Here is a 17,272-nt window from a genome sequence, read left to right on the forward strand (position 1 = left end):
GGTCATGTGGTGTGATTACCTGAGGGTGATACGGCCCACAGGACCCTCTTTGTTGAGGACCAGGCCAAGGGGATGCCCACATAACACCTGGCTGAGGTTCATTTCCAGGGGTGAGGCTGGACCTCATCTCTGCCTGGGGGGGTTGCTAACCGGGATCCCAAGCTGTTTTGTCATGTGGTGGGTGCAGCAACACACTGTACCAGTGCATACTCCCCAACTTGACATGACCTGACCTGTATCCATTCTGTATAATATAATATAATATAATATAATATAATATAATATAATATAATATAATATAATATAATATAATGTGGTGGGCTGGCACCCTGCCCAGGGTTTGTTTCCTCCCTTGCACCCTGTGTTGGCTGGGATTGGCTCCAGTAGACCCCCGTGAACCTGTAGTTAGGATATATCGGGTTGGTTAATGGATGGATGGATAATATAATATAATATAATATAATATAATATAATATAATATAATATAATATAATATAATATAATATAATATTCTTCTTCTTTCAGCTGCTCCCATTAGGGGTTCCCACAGTGGATCATCTTGTTCAATATCTTCTTGTCCTCTCCATCTTGTTCTGTTACACTCATCACCTTCATGTCCCCTCTCACCACATCCATAAGCTTTCTCTTAGGCCATCCTCTTCTCCTCTTGCCTGGCAGCTCTGTCCTTAGCATCCTTCTCTCTGTATACCCAGCATCTCTCCTTTGTCTTTGTCTCCGAACCGTCCAACTTGAGCTGACCCTCTAATGTCCTCATTCCTAATCCTGTCCATCCTCGTCACACCCAATGCAAATCTTAACATCTTTAACTCTGCCACCTCCAGCTCTGTCTCCTGATTTATGGTCAGTGCCACCGTCTCTAGCCCATATAACACAGCTGGTCTCACTGGCATCCTGTAGACCTTCCCTTCCACTGTTGGTGATACCCGTCTGTCACAAATCACTCCTGACACTCTTCTCCACCCATTCCACCCTGCCTGCACTCTCTTCTTCACTTCTCTTCCAAAATTCCCATTACTCTGTACTGTTGATCCCAAGTATTTAAACTCATCCACCTTCTCTAGAGCATATCTCCACCTCTACAGGGTCTCCTCAACCTGCTTCCTACTCTCGCTACAGATCACAATGTCATCAGCAAACATCATAGTCCACGGGAACTCCTGTCTAATCTCGTCTGTCAACCTGTCCATTACCATTGCAAATAAGAAACGGCTCAGAGCCGATCCCTGATGTAATCCCACCTCCGTCACTCCTACCACAGACCTCAGCATTGTCACAATTTCATCATACATATCCTGTGCCACTCTTGCATACTTCTGTGCCACTCCCGACTTCCGACTTCCTCTCGAGGCACCCTGTCATGTTCTGTCTCCAGGTCCACAAAGATGATATAATTTAATATAATATAATATAATATAATATAATGGTTGGAGGCGGCACGGTGGCATAGTGGTAGCGCTGCTGCCTCGCAGTTAGGAGACCCGGGTTTGCTTCCCGGGTCCTCCCTGCGTGGAGCTTGCATGTTCTCCCGTGTCTGCGTGGGTTTCCTCTGGGCGCTCCGGTTTCCTCCCACAGTCCAAAGACATGCAGGTTAGGTGGATTGGCGATCCTAAATTGGCCCTAGTGTGTGCTTGGTGTGTGGGTGTGTTTGTGTGTGTCCTGCGGTGGGTTGGCACCCTGCCCAGGACTGGTTCCTGCCTTGTGCCCTGTGTTGGCTGGTATTGGCTCCAGCAGACCCCCGTGACCCTGTATTCGGATTCAGGGGGTTAGAAAATGGATGGATGGATAATGGTTGGATGGATGGATGGCAAGTGTAACATAGGGTGACACTCAATAAGGAGATCCGGGTTCACATCCCGGGTTCTTCTTGGGTGGACTTTGCACTTCTTCCCGTGTCTACATGTGTTTCCTCCCACAGACAAAATAGGTGCAGGTTAGCTGGTCTACCTCACTTGGACTCTTAACATGACACAGCTGGTCAAGAGGGCTCAACAGCAGCTGTACTTTCTGAGGAGGCTGAGGAAGTTTGGTATGTCGAATAAGATCCTCGGCAACTTTTAAAGCTGCATTGTTGAGAGCACCTTGACCAGCTGCATCACTGTGTGGTACGGAAACACTACTGCTATGGAAATGCCTGCAGGGAGTGGTAAAGACTGCTGAGAAGATCACCAGAACCTCACTGCCATATCTGCAGAGCATCTACAACTGCAGAGTCCACAGGAGAACTGCCTCGATCCTCAGGGACCTCACCCACCACCAACGCGAACTGTTCAAACTTCTACCTTCAGGCAGGAGGTACAGACGTATGAAATGCAGGACTTCCAGGCTAAAGAACTCTTTCTTTCCCAAGGCCAATAGACTCCTAAATAACTTACTGGAGTTTCTAACCGTGGGCCACCTCATTTTATTGACCTCACACAACTGTATTTGACTTGTCCATCACACACCTACCTGCACATTACACTTTATACTTCTATTCTGTTTTTATACTTTATGCTGCCTATGTTACTTATTATCTATCTGCTACTTACTTTTTATGTTTATCTTTATACGTTGGGTTTGTCATTTGGTGTGGACAGCAAAGAAAGAATTTAATTGTACAGGGAAACGCGTTTCCTTATTGTGCACATGACAATAAACTTGAAACCTGAACTATTACTGTTAAATTCCTCTTCACAATCAACACTTTCTTCTTTCTGCATGTACTCAAGTGTAAAATATGCCACAACCCGAGGTGCAATGGGTTGATGCTAAATTGGCCATACTGTGAGTGTGAGTATGAGTGTGTTCACCCTGCGATGGACTGGCACCCTGGTTCTAGGGATTGTTCCTGCTTTGTTCCCATTGCCTGCTAGGATAGGCACCAGCACCTCAGGATTAAGCAGATTAGAATAATGGTTTGTTACAATATAAAATAATGGATGGTAATATAAAAGGGTGGCACGGTGGTGCATCGGCATCAAGAAGACCAGGGTTCACAGTTGAGATTTGTGCACAGGAGCCACTAAGTGCCATTTTTTTTTCTTTCTTTCTTCAGCTTGAACGTGTATCATTTAAACATTTGCCTGGCTCTGGCGTCTCGCTATCTGTCTATCTGTTATCTGAGGCCCTCAGCTCTGTATCCTGTCCAGCTGCAGTGGTGAACGCTTTTCATGTGATTCACATCAAAGGAGTAGCAGAGACGAAACACATCAGCTTTCACAAGTCGGGCGGCACACACAGACGAGCCTAAAGCCGTGCTCGAAATTCCATGGTGCTGCTTGTGGGCCGTGGTCGGAACGTCTGGCGACCTGCTGATCTTGTGCCGTTCATTTGTGGCAGGATGCTGTGCATTTAACTTGGGACTTCATCTTTTTTTAATCTAACGTTTTCCCAATGCTATTCGTAATTTGATTTTTGTGGCCCAAACCAGAATTTAAGTGGCAGAGCGGAGAACTACGGCCCCACAGTCCACCCAGCCCACCCTAGGTCAGTATGGCTCTTGAAGTTCAAAGCCCACAGCTGATCAGTCCGGCCCACCAATCCACACAGCCCACTATGGATCATTCCAGCTCCCATTCCACGCAGTCAATTTAGGGATCATGCAGGCCTCCTAATTTACATAACCCACCAGGGGTCAGGCTGCTCTCCCAACTGTTACAGTCCACACCATGGGTCAGGTCAAGCTTCCTAGATAATACAGCCCACCATAGATCAGGTGGGTCTAACAACTGATACCGTCTACCATGGGTCTTAACACAGCCCACCTTGAGTCATTCTGGTCCCAATTTGGCAGACCAGCTCCCGATTCCCATAATCCACTGCAGATCAGTCTAGCCTCCCAATCAACACTATCCACCATGGGTCAGTCTGGCCACTAATAATAATAATAAGAAATAATAATAATAATCATACGTTTTATTTATATGGTGCCTTTCCCTTGCTCAAGGTTTTAATTCACAAACTCCATAATTTATCGGTGGAGTACGCAATACACTCAGGTCTCTTTGTGTCCGTTTGGCTGCTAATAATAATAATCATCATCATCATCATCATACATTTTATTAATATGACACCTTTCCCATGCTCAAGGTGCTAGTTTACAAACTCCATGATTGATCGGTGGAGTACACAATACACCCAGATCTCCATGGGTCAGTCTGGCCTCCACCTCCACACAGCCCACCACAGGTCAGTCAGGCTCCCAATCGACTGGGCCCACCATATGGTGGTCTGTCTCCCTGTCCACACAGAGCACAGAGGGTCAGTTCACACCCCATCGCTGCCAAATTCAGAACAGAAGACCGCACTGTGACGTCTGGGCTTAGTGATGGATGAGGAGTCAAGAGAGTGTGGGCGGAGAAGATGAAGATGGGATTGTTTGAAGAGCTCAGGGCCGTCTGATGGCCCCAAGGTGAGATTAGACTTTAATCCCATCGCCACCCTCACCCCGTCACTTCTCTTTTGTCCGCTGTCATCACTCTTTTTTCATTTGCAGACCCTTTTATTCTCCCCTCTCCCTTACTCTTGTCACTTCTTTGTCAGATTTCTGACTTGAAGTTGCCCATCTCCATTTGGCATCCCCTCATCTTCAGTTTCCTCGTTGCTTCTCCGGCATCACAGAATGTCGCAGTGCTGAGCTCTCTTTATTAACATGAAAACCCATCTCTGAGCCGGCCGAGTCGCTTCCATGACTCTCTGTGCATTGTTCATCCCCCAGCCCCACGGCTGAAACCTGATCCTGCGTGTGGCTTTATTTTTAAAGTAACTTCACATTTTGCTTGGCGGAAGACAGGGGTTTTATGGGTGATATGAAAAATGCCGGCTCTGTTTCTCTTCTGGCCTCCCAGCTGGAATGAATTAGAGCAAGAGAGAGAGAGAGAAAGAAAGAAAGAAAGAAGAGAAAAGAAGAGAGAAACAGAGAGGAAGATGGTGGGGGGAGGAAGAGAGAGAGAGAAGGGAGACCCTTTTCTACTTGCAGTTATACCAAGGAGTCCGAGATCAGGGTTCCATGTAAATATACAGCTGTGCCCGTGTGCTCTGTTAGGTGGGCATCAAGTCGGGTGACCTGCAAAATGCACTACAAGCACATAGGCAATGCAAAATGTCAAAATGCATTAAGGGACAGAAGTCTATGATGGAATGGCGTCCCACCCTGGCCAGCATCTTTGTAGATGGATGAGTGTATGCCTACGTTTAGTGTGCCCTGTGGTGGACTGCAGTGTTGTGCAAGTTCACCCCTCACAAGAACTCGCTCAAAGTTCAGTTTACACAGATTAAAATGAATCAATTCACGTTCATAGTTCACCATTTCAATTTTGAACTATAGTTCATGTTCAGTTCATTTTGTATTTTTTAGGAATGAGAATAAATGACCCAGGAGTTTACTGTTTTCAATTTTGCATGTCTTATATTAGGTTATTACAGTGCTCTTGAATAAAACACAATAATTATGAACCCTTTATTTAAATACACTTTATAGAGTAATACCAAACAACAAACACGTATAACCATCTATGCTAATATCCTCCCGGTCAGAAAAGAAATTAAATAGATGCAGGTATCCATATAAATAATTTATTTCCAACCGTGTGACACAAATGGTGGCTGTAGTTGAACTAACCGATTACGCTGCCGGTCAACACTCACGTCACATATTACATGTCCAATGGGGAAAATATAACCTTTAAAATAAAATATAAAGATTATATAAAATATAACCTTTTCCTAAATGCAAAAGTGGAGCTTCACCACGTGCTCGTGTCAGTAGGGGTGCAGTGTAAGCTCAAGCAGGCAGACACAGACGGCGCCTGTTTGACTTTACGTAATTTTTTTCTGAATACAAATAAATGGCAAAAACATTCATACGAAATAAATATTCATACAAATCCACTATTTCTGCTTATCCGAATATCGTATTCAATTTTGGCTCCAGCCCTACATTACAGGGTAAGACAAAACGTTTAATCGGGATCTAAACCAGATCCAGAATGTCACCCAAAACTGAACTAGCCTCACGTTCAAGTTCTTCACTTGCTAATACGTTACGTTAAGTTCACCGTTCTTAGAAAAATGAACTTGTTCAATGAAGGCGCTCTTTTGAACTCGTTCATGCACAGCACTGGTGGGCTGGTCCTCCCATGCAGGATTAGCTTGACATGTGTCAATGTGGGAGCATGGATGGGCTAGCGCCCCCTAGCCTCGGAGGCTGCCACCTCCAATTACGATTCCTAGCCTGGCCACCAGCGCTGTGTAGTTTGCACATTTTCCCCGTCTCCATGTGGCTTCAACCAAGTCATGGGCTTCAAGGGTTACACTGGCCTGACTGTGGTGTGTGTGTGTGTGTCACATGATGAACTGCCATGCTATCCAGTGGTGGTTCCTGTCCTGCATCCAATTATTCTGCAGTAGGCTTCGGTTCATTTGCAGGTAGCTACTCAATCTAATGGATTATGCACACTCACTTATAAACTCATAAATCACAAGGGATTCAAACTCCACGTAGTAAGGATTAGTAGAGAAATTGACTGAGCAAAGGAGTGAACGCGGCAGTGCAGTGATTTCACGCTGCCTCCTCAGACATCTGGCACCTTTGGTTCAAATCCCATGCAGGGCGGCTGGCTGGCTGGCTATTTAGGGTGGACATTGTGATGGACTGGCACCCAGTGCCAGGTTATTTTGCGCCCTAGGCCAAGCTTAGGGCTGTTTGGTAGCTAACCTGTGTAGCTGGGCCACCCCCCTCCCCTTATGATATGTGCCCCAGAGAGTGTCAAAGATGAGACCAGAGCCACAAAAAAGATTTGGGACAGCCACCCGTGTAATTTTTCCTGGCTGCAAAATGGATGACTTTTTTAGTACAGATGTGTACAGGTTTGAGTCCAAACCAGAACTAACTGGTGAGTTTGAGATGCTCAGCAGTGGGAGTGAGGTACTCATGACCGGAACCGGGAGTGACGTCATCGGGCTTGTGACCAGAAGGTGCGTCTTCTGGACCACAAGTGATGTCCTGGAGCTCTTGACCGGAAGTGACATCATGGAGGCCACAAGGAATTTCCCGTTATGGGTCTGCAGTGGAGAAAGAGAATGGATCGGTGCTCCTCGCCACCAACTGGTCTGGTGTGGAATTACCTTCCTTTGAGCCCTTTAGCTGCCTCCCATGCACACGTGTGTGACGAGAGAGAGAGAGAGAGAGAGGTCAGGGGCATGCACTGATATAGCACATTGCCTCACCCACCACACGACGAACCACCCACATTGGGACCCGAGTGCCCATCATACAACGGGTGACACCTCAGCACCACACTGGAACAGTTTGAGGTTTTTGTACAGTGGCTGGAGTGACAATCCTGCCACCAACCCTCAAGTTGGAGGACCTGCTTGCTGGGCTGGATGCAGATGAACGTCATACCCAGGACAAAGCAATTGCAGGTTAAGGGGGCCCAATGCAGTAAAGGTACTTCTGGCATTTACGGGATACGACACCACTGCACCCTTAGTGAATGTCTAATTCACCTTAAAGGTGGCGCTGGTCCTGCTGGCACCCCATCCCGGTTGGTTTCTACTTCCACTATTGGCAGGATTGACACTGAACCCGTCGACCATGGACTGGATTGATTAGGATTGAGAATATTACATTTAATATTTAACCAGTGAATCAAAAAAATCCATCAGTATCAATGCTGCTGTTACTGCAGCTCATTTTTACCGGCTTGCTAATATTATTGGGTCTGCGCTTTGAATGTTTTTTTTTTTTGATAAATACGGGCATGTGATGGGCACTACTCCATAACATCTTCTACAGTCTCAGTTCAATTCAATGGAGTCTTCACGTCCTTAATGGCTTCCCCTAACCGTTCAGATTGATCTCATGTTAAAAAATGTGCAGGTGGACTGGCATCACATTCCGAGGCTGTCACGTGTGGACTAGGGTGGTGGTCTGCATTTTAAATAGAGAACTAGGCAGGATGGTATGGTTTATTATTCCAGTGGCGGGATACTGAAATAGGGGACTCCATGTGGCTGAACTTCTCATCCAGGAGGAGTGACATGGAATCCATGGAAGAGGAGGCCGCATCTTTGTTCTGCACAGATATGGTGAACGTGGCACCTGCAGGTGCTTTGTGCCTTAGGAAACACTTGTGACCTTGGAACACATAGTGACAGGGGCTTCTAGTGGGGTCCTTTGTGTTTATGGAGCACGTCACGCATCATATCGGGCAGGAGTTGTGTTCATTATGGACGGCGGACTCCTCCAATGATGCATCTTGTCTCCTTCTGGCTTGTGATTTTCATGGGCAGGAATGTCAAGACTCAGGTGAAGTCTGGAGAACATCTAGTTTGGCTTAAGTGTCTGCTGTTTTGTTTTTTTAATGACGATGTCCTCATCACACTTTGATATCCAGCTTGGTTGACAGCTAATTGCAATGCATTTAGGATGAGAATCGGCACCTCCAGATCTGAACTTTATTTTTCAGAAAACAGGGGGGATTAGCAGCCCCCAGGTGGACGAGTTCAAGGACCGCCGCTTCTTTATCACGAGGAAGGGCAAAGGTGAGCGCGAGTTTAACTAAATAATTAGTGCAGCCATAGCCCAAATGGTTTATGGCAGCGGGCTTCAAAGTATTTTGGACTCCAGACCATTCAGTCAAAGTCAAACATGTGGAGGACCACCTATGACCAACAGCTGCTCATTACCGTAAATTCCTCTTTACAGTTATCACATTCTTCTGCGTATACTCAAGTGTAAAATATGTAAAGACCCGAGGTGTGAAGAAAAAAACAAAGAGCTGGCACACAAACTCCAAAAGTGGAATTAGGAAAGCCCCTGCTTAATGTTAGCACCCGTCAATGTCCTTGGAAGGTGCCCAGGGAAGGGCAACAAAAGGAACGGAGCCTTCAAACTTGTAGTGCCCCTCTCATTTATACACATGTATTCTGTCTTGGTGGTCCTACTGACCTTCATTCCTCTCCTCTCTAGAGCATATCTCCACCTCTCCAGGGTCTCCTCAACCTGCTCCCTACTCTTGCTACAGATCACAATGTCATCAGCAAACATCATAGTCCATGGGGACTCCTGTCTAATCATGTCGGTCAACCTGTCCATCACCATTGTAAATAAGAAAGATAAGTAAGGGCTCAGAGCCGATCCATGATGTAATCCCACCTACGTCACTCCTACTGCAGATCTGTCACCCTTACCTCATACATATCCTCTGCCACTCTTACATACTTCTCTGCCACTCCCGACTTCCTCATACAATACCACAATTGCTCTCGAGACACCCTGTCATATGCTGTCTCCAGGTCCACAAAGATAACAGAATTTAATATAATTTAATGGATGGATGGATGGCTAGTGTAACACTCAGTAAGGAGATCAGGATTCACATCCCAGGTTCTCCCAGGGTGGACTTTGCATGTTCTCCCCGTGTCTACATGGGTTTCCTCCCAAAGTCCAAATAGGTGCAGGTTAGGTGCTTTACAATCATCACATTCTTCATTCTGCATGTACTCAAGTGTAAAATATGAAAGAAGAAGAAGAGCTGGAACACAAACGCCAAGAGTGGAATTAGTAAACCATTTATTAGGAAAGCACCTCCTTAATGTTAGATTAGGTGCTTTTTACCGTAAATTCCTCTTTACAATCATCACATTCTTCATTCTGCATGTACTCAAGTGTAAAATATGAAAGAAGAAGAAGAGCTGGCACACAAACTCCAAGAGTGGAATTAGTAAACTGTTTATTAGGAAAGCACCTCCTTAATGTTAGCGCCCGTCACCGTTTTTGGAAGGTGCCCAGGGAAGGGCAATGAAAAGAACGGGACTGTCAAACTTGTGGTGCCCCTCCGTCTCTTTCTGTGTTGTACTGCTGCTCTACGAGCTGCCGTGTTGGCTCAGAGTACCGGAATAGAGCAGGAAGAAGAAGTTCAGAAGTGAAAGATGTCCTCGTCTGCAAGAACGTCAGACACTGTGCTCTGTCACCTTATCAGTAAGAATGTTCATCTAAGAAAGGTGATTGGGTCAGCCTGCGGACCGCTTGGCACATGCTTGTGTACCACATACCTCAGACCCCTTGTTTTATAGAACTGTGGTGATAAAGTGGGATCTGAGCGTTCAGATGATGTGTCTGACGTGTCTGTCTGTAACCCCCATGCTGATCAATAGTCAAAAGTGACAGAAAGGCTGAGAAAATTACAGTTAAATAAACAGATGATGATGATGAAGGTGATGATTATTCTACCTGCCCACATCACCTGAAGGTTACTTCAGGTTATGCTATCATTACTATGGCATCAAAACTGTTTAATAACAATAATAAGCATGATAGTAATAATAATAATTATTATTATTATTTACATTTGTATTGTGCTTTTCTCACTACTCAAAGTGTTTCAGTGAGTGGGGATCCATGCATTTTAACCCCTACTAATGTGCAGCACCCACCTGGATGATGTGACGGCAGCCATTTTTGCGCCAGTACGCTCGCCGTACATTAGCTATTAGGTGGTGAAGGGGTGACAGACATAACCAATTAGGGACAGCGGATGATTAGGGGAACCAGAATGACTTGGCCATGTTGGGCAATTTAGTCAGGACCCAGCTCTTTATGAAGGACACCCAGAGATCTTTTATGACCACAGAGAGTCAGGGCCTCAGTTTTACGTCTCTTTTGCAGCATTTTGTCCCCGTCACTGCACTGGGGGCATTTGCAGCCACTTTCAAACCACTGGGTAAGCGCCCCCTGCTGGTCTCACCAACACTTCTTCCAGCAGCACCCCATGCTTTTCCCTAGATATTAAAAAAACAATAACACACATTATTTATATAGCGCCTTTTCCATACATTCCAAGTACTGGCCTGAACATGCTGAGTGTCAGGTGGATGACCTCTTCTGAAGTGCAGGTGAGATGGCTGCTAGCTATGAACAAAACACAGCATGAATATCCTACTACTACTACTACTACTACAATTTAAACCATTATTATTAGAAGTAGTTTGTATTGTTTTTTAGACCTAGGAATTCATGAATATTTTAATTATTATACAGCTTTCCATTGTAATTAGTAGCATTATTATAGCGATTAGAACTAGCATTACGTCGTCATTCATTTTGGAAGGGCTTTTTAATAAACCTGCGGTGGGCTGGCACGCTGACCAGGGACTTATTCCTGCCTTGCGCCCTCTGTTGGCTGGGATTGGCTCCAGCAGAACCCCGTGACCCTGTGTTAGGATATAGCGCGTTGGAAAATAACTGACTGACTTTTTAATAAACGGACACCAATGTGTGTAGTTGGCACTCACATCTCCACAGGTCTGCTTCATTTCCTGCGCCGGTCACTGCCTGTGTAGAGTTTTCATATTCTCTCCTTGTCCTGTTATGCAGTCATTGCCATCTAAATAGTGGGGGAAAAAAACTAAAAAACTGATACGACATAATAACAATAATAGCAGTTGGGTGCATTATTATTGGTATTGAGTCCATTCATTTAGTAAAATGGTTAGAAATTATTTTAATTTATGCTGGGATTAAATGGACTCAACACTAAACGAGTCACTATTACTATTAATGTATTCATTCATCCTCTAATGCTAGCTTTTTTGCGAATAATAACAGTATAAAAACTAACATGCCTTTTTGAAAATTCATTTGCATTGTAAAAAAAATTCAATGAGGGAGCCGCACTGCAAATCGGATTAAGCATCGGAACTTTTGATCGTTTATCCCGTCTTTCTGACTGCCATTCTCTCCTTAAACCTCTCAGCGGTGTCTGCCACTCCCCGTGTCCTCGTCTGCTCTTTTCTTCTTTTCTTTTGTGAGGTGGGCTTAGCGGAGTGGACGCGGACACCGCTGACTGAGTGACGCGCAGCCTTCTGGGCCGCTCCAGTTTTCCTTTAATCATTTGACTTTTGTCCCGTTCGTTTGACTCAATATAACGCCAATCACTCAATGGAGTAATCATTGATAGTACTTAAACTTGTAAGGCGCTATATAAAGATCAATGACTCTGATGACATCCCAGCTCGTCTCGCACAAGACCCACTCAGGGGTCCACCCCAGTGAGAGGTTACGATTAACCAGCTGTCACCAGGCGGAGGTGAGAAGTGTTAATTGTGCGTTAAACACCGAGCGACCACAGGCGCCGACTCAAACAGTGCGAGCAGCTCAATGAAATTACGAAACGGGTTGTTTTAGAAACGCACTGTAAACTGGTGTCTCCATGAAGAGCTTGCAGGATCTGAGCTGACATTCCTGCGTGTAAGGCTGGAAATTGAAGACACGTGAACAAAACGAGACTGCAGAGCACGGATCGAAGTGGCAGCAATCGGAGAGACCCCCGATAACAAAGGTGACCGCGGAGCGCTCACTCAAAAAACGTGCCTCGCTTACAGGAGATACTCGACCACGTTATTGCTTTTTCTTAAAATGGGACCGGTCCGTTTTTGAGCAGCAGTTCTATGACAGTGGTGATTGTTACTAAAGCAACGTTGTAAAACACAAATTAATTCTCATCAAACGAAGGAACTTTCTAAACTGACTTCTCTGCACCAACCACTTCACATCTGAACACTTCGGATTCTTTCCGTGAATGAGTGGGTAAGTCATTTATATATGTTTAATGCTGTTCTTGTAAATATTGAAAAGTTTTGTTTTTTTCTGGCACGGCATTCTGGAAGGGTACTTGGTCAACGTATGTGTAAGGCGCTATATAAAACAGTTTTTTTTTTTTCATGACGTTGCTCAAGTGATGAGGCCCTTTGTGGAAGACTCTGTAAAATGTGTTGCAGGGTGGTATGGCGACTCAGTTCTTAATACTTATAGGGGGCGCAACAAGCTGCTTTGCTTTACAATGGGTATGCAAGATTTGTTTTTTAGGTAAGGGTACTTGGACAATGTATGTGAAAGGCGCTATATGAAACGGCCATTTTTGATTTGCTAGATAGGTACCTGGACAACGTATGTGAAATGCGCTATATAAAACAGCGTTTTCTGACGTGCTGGATGGGTACCTGGACAACGTATGTGAAAGGCGCTATATAAAACAGTTTTTTCATGACGTTGCTCAAGTGATGAGGCCCTTTGTGAAGGACTCAGTAAAATGTGTTGCAGGGTGGTATGGTGACGCTTTTCTTAGTATTGACTCGGGGCGCAACTCGCTGCCTTGCTTTGCTTTCCAATTGGAATACAAGATTTTTTTTTTTTGGGCCCTGTGCCGTAGAGGTGTAGCTTACGGCCTCCCGAAGACTTTGCGCTTTACTTTAGTCCGCCACGCCCACCATATCATGAGAGGCTATTATTGGACCCCTATGCAACGCATCTTCTGCAACGGTTCGCGCCCACGAGTGCCGATGCCACATTAAAAAATTTCGGTTCGATTCAGTTTATTTTTGTATGGCGCTCTTCAAGTGAGTGCAGGCGCAGTTCTCAAATAACTAATTCAGTATTTACTCGTTTACTTTTAACATTAAGACACGGGTTTGTTAAAACACTCGGACAACAGAGTAGAAACTAAACTAAATGAAGATGACAGTGCAAGGGCCGAACATGCGCCGTTTGTACGTCCCCAAAACCAGTCGCTGTCGGTAGGATTTGTCTGCTCGTTTTCTGGACTGCTATATAAAAGGGATGACCAGGCCGATCCAAGCCACTACTGGCCAGTAATCGTAATATGTATCAAAGGTAGATTAATGAAGAAATTATTAACGAAAAGGTCGCGCGTCACATAGCGAGAACAGGTGTGTTAATTAACCGGCGTTGAGACGGGGAGAGGGTCACGTGTTTCATTGATCAGCTGGAATTATGAGGAAACAACAAAAGCAATCCATATATTTTTGATCTTGCTTTTCGGAAGGTGATGTGTGAAACGTTAGTGATTAAACTAAACTAAGTGGGAATTCAGGGGGCGGCATGGGGGTGGGTGCAAAAGTGACACAAGCAGGAATGAGGGGTGAAGGGATCTTTTATCAGAGGTGATGTTAAGAGTGGTGTTCAGCAGTGGGGCCGCTACGTTATTTAATCTTCATAAATGATCTGGACAAGAATATAATCATTAAGCTGGTTAAGTGTGCAGATAATACCAAACTAGGCGGGAGAGCAAATAACGGAGAATCGGCTAAATTGTTACAGTTAGTCTTGGGCAGATGTAATGTCAGTAAATGGAAAGTATTTCAAATGTGAGATTTGAATACACACTGGGAGGGCTGAAACTTGAAAGTACCCCTTTTTGAGGAGGACCACCATCACTGCCTCCATCCAGACAGCGTGCAGTAGCAGAAATGTTACGTTATATAGCGCCTTGATGTGCAGAGGACAAGTCAGGGGAGGTTAATCTTAAGTTATAACACACTAGTGAGGTCTCGCCTGGAGTGCTGTTGGTCTCCACATTACAAAAAAGACACAGCAGCACCCGAGAAAGTCCTGAGAAAAACAACGAAGCTGATTAAAGGACTGAGGTGACTTCTGAGGAGAGATTGAGGGAGCTGAGCCTGTTCAGTTTAAGCAAACAGAAATTAAGAAGTGCCACGATTTGAAGTGTTTAGAATTCTACGCTAAAGGGGCATTAGGGGAACCACTCGCATGAAGGCTCCAGATAGAACCTTTTAGATATTGTGGTCCATGAATGGGTAAACAGATTTACAAACACCAACGATCTCATGATTTTATTTTATTTTTTTATATAAAGGTCTTTTGCTGTATACAATAACTCCGATTCAATTTAGATTTTCTGGATTTGTTGGGGTCCTGCCAGGTCACTTGTTAGACATTAAGGACTTCTCGATTGTCCACAAATTAAGAAACGTTTTAAAGCTCAAAGAAACCAATGTCATATTTCAAGCGCAGGATGAAATGATTCTTTGTTAAGCAATCGGTCTACCAGGATTCACACCACCGAGTAAAGTGACAATTATTTTGAAGATGAAGATCCCAGCAGTTAATTTTAAAATAAATTCCACGACAGCAACACCGGGGAATAATTGGAAACTTTATCAGGGCAGATTTCGGACAAATAAAGTTTTTCACTACATAAAGATGTATGGCACACAATGGAGACGTGGCTAGTAGAGTTGTGGAGTGCAGAACCTTCACATTTCGACTTTTTGACAATGGGCAGGATGGGTGGGATTGTTGGGCTCTGGAACCTGATCCCGGCACAATTGTCGCCAACTGGTCCAGTGTGGGTGTTCGGTGGTGTTTTAGGGTTTCCATTTATGAATTGGCTTCCCGTCCACTTCTGCTTCCCGCTAGGAATGCTGGGGGGGGATCTGGTTCTCCAGAAATCGTTCGTGTTAAAAATGGATGTAGGGCTTCCTTTCCGTCTTGTTTTGTGGAGTTAACAATAAAATTCGGATTATTTTAAACCATTCCTTAGATGTTGTTCGATATGAAAGATGCAAACCATATGACATTTAGCCGCAACAGCTCGGAAAGTTCTCGGCAGCCTAGAGTATAACAATGTAAAAGTGATTCCATTATTTTTAGGCCATTTTTTTTTCCTGGCAGTGGGAGTCACATTCGCAAGCTTTCCCGATTTTTCCTCCCCCGTCCCTTTCATGTGCCGTCTCGTTGTTTTTTAGATGCTATCCGGTGTCCGTCCCCAAAGTCGCACGCTCTCCCTGTCCCGACTCTCCTCCTCCCCGATTTCACACGCACACACTTCACGAAGTTGTAAAGAGACCGCTGACGTCACTTCCCAGCCCATCCCTGAACCTACAGGCAAAAAGGAAAAAAAAAAAACGAAAGTTGGAGCGCAGCGCAGCCTGCAGTGTCCCCTGCGTGACCGAAAGCTCCGTGTGTCCGAGGGCCGATGCTGGCCCTCCTGTGTCCGAGTCCGCGGCTCCAGGTCAGTAACCAGTTTGGGAAATGGGAAATGGGAAGGGGGGTTGGTGTTGTAATTGTACGGGGTAGACAGCTGTCGGGCTGAAAATGCGCACACTTTATGAAGTTATTACGAGAAGAGCTGAAGAGTGTTTGTTTTATTATTATTATTATTATTTTTTTAATAAATCCTCCGATGACATAATAAGTAAATGGATATATTTTTGTTTTCGCGTGAGTGTTATTGCGACTTTATCTGTGATCGGGCACGACGGCAATTGATTGGCACTGAGCGGATCCTCCCCTTAGAAATGACCTGGCAAAGAAAAAGAAACTGCCGAGAGACCTCACGATCTGTGCCCGTAAACAGCTCACGAAATCGTCTGCTTCAATCCAGTTTTCGGTTGTTTTGTTTAACGCTGGCATATCACTAATGGGCTTTAGTTGGACCGTGCCGGTTACATAAGCGTGAAAAAAGTGAGAGAGAAAGACAGACCGAAGAGAGTGCGAAGTGTGACAAAGACGAGGCAATGTAAACGCGCACATGTAATCGACGTGACCTGTCATGACTGTGAACAGGAAAGAACAGTAAAATGCCCGGAACGTCTGAAAATGACGATGCTAGAAATAAAGTCATATGCCTGGGATATCCGATCATCTAAAGAGCGAAGAAACACTCGACCGGACGATTCTGCCCCAAAGTACTGGGTCTGTGAGCTCCAAGTAGATCAGCAGGTAATGTCGTGAAATAGTCCGTATTGAGACTGTGTAGTATAGTGGTTAAGGCTTTGGATTTCAAACCATGAGGTTATGGGTTCAAATTCTGACACTGTGACCCTGAGCAGGTCACATCACCTGCCTGTACTTCAGTTGGAAAACCATAAATGTCGTAAGTCGTCCTGGATAACCGCGTCAGACAAAAAGTGTCATTAAATAGTCGCTAAGGTGGGGTGCCATTTCAGCCAGCACTATTGTTTGTATTATAAGAGGATCCTCTTGGACTTAATCCAAGTGCTGTGAAGTCCGGGACTTAAGTGCTCCCAGTTTGTATAGTGGGCTGTGAAGCATGTGGTCCTATATTGGAATGAATATTCAAAGTCCATATGTCTGTAAGGGAGATCCTATAGTCCATGTGGTGTGATTCCTATGCTATAAGACATCAACTGCTTAAGCAGATTGAATTACAGAGCTTCTTGTCCAACTACTGTAGGACACCAGGATGGATTCTAGCCATGGCATATCATATGCACTTGAACGCTGGCCTGGAGAGGTCCTTGTCCATATGGTACTAGGTAGGACAGCTGGATATCTTATACTGGGACGCTGAACCAAAGAGCAACTAGACAGCAGCTGCTTCATACAGAATATCCCTTAGATGTATAGGAGACCCCAAATAAAAGAGCTGCTTCCGTTCCAGGCATTATGAGACACATATATCATGAGACCTTAGTTTGGACAGCT

The 17,272-nt window shown here is 44.9% G+C and overlaps 1 protein-coding gene across 4 annotated transcripts in view; it reads left to right on the forward strand.

Moving 5' to 3' along the window:
- cdc42ep5 (CDC42 effector protein (Rho GTPase binding) 5) overlaps positions 1 to 17,272 on the forward strand; it is a 55,145-nt gene that overhangs the window by 21,730 nt on the left and 16,143 nt on the right. Inside the window, exon 1 of one of the 4 annotated variants that reach the window (XM_039741398.1) lies at positions 12,169 to 12,592. The exons of 1 other annotated variant lie outside the window; for it this stretch is intronic. The gene's annotated coding sequence lies outside the window, so the exon portion shown is untranslated. Of the gene's footprint in view, positions 1 to 12,168; positions 12,593 to 15,693; positions 15,837 to 16,186; positions 16,547 to 17,272 lie in introns of those variants that run through there. 2 more of the 4 variants (XM_039741396.1, XM_039741399.1) reach the window with 2 other exon arrangements.

This window comes from Polypterus senegalus, chromosome 18, assembly GCF_016835505.1.
Source record: "Polypterus senegalus isolate Bchr_013 chromosome 18, ASM1683550v1, whole genome shotgun sequence".
Classification (NCBI taxonomy): domain Eukaryota; kingdom Metazoa; phylum Chordata; class Cladistia; order Polypteriformes; family Polypteridae; genus Polypterus; species Polypterus senegalus.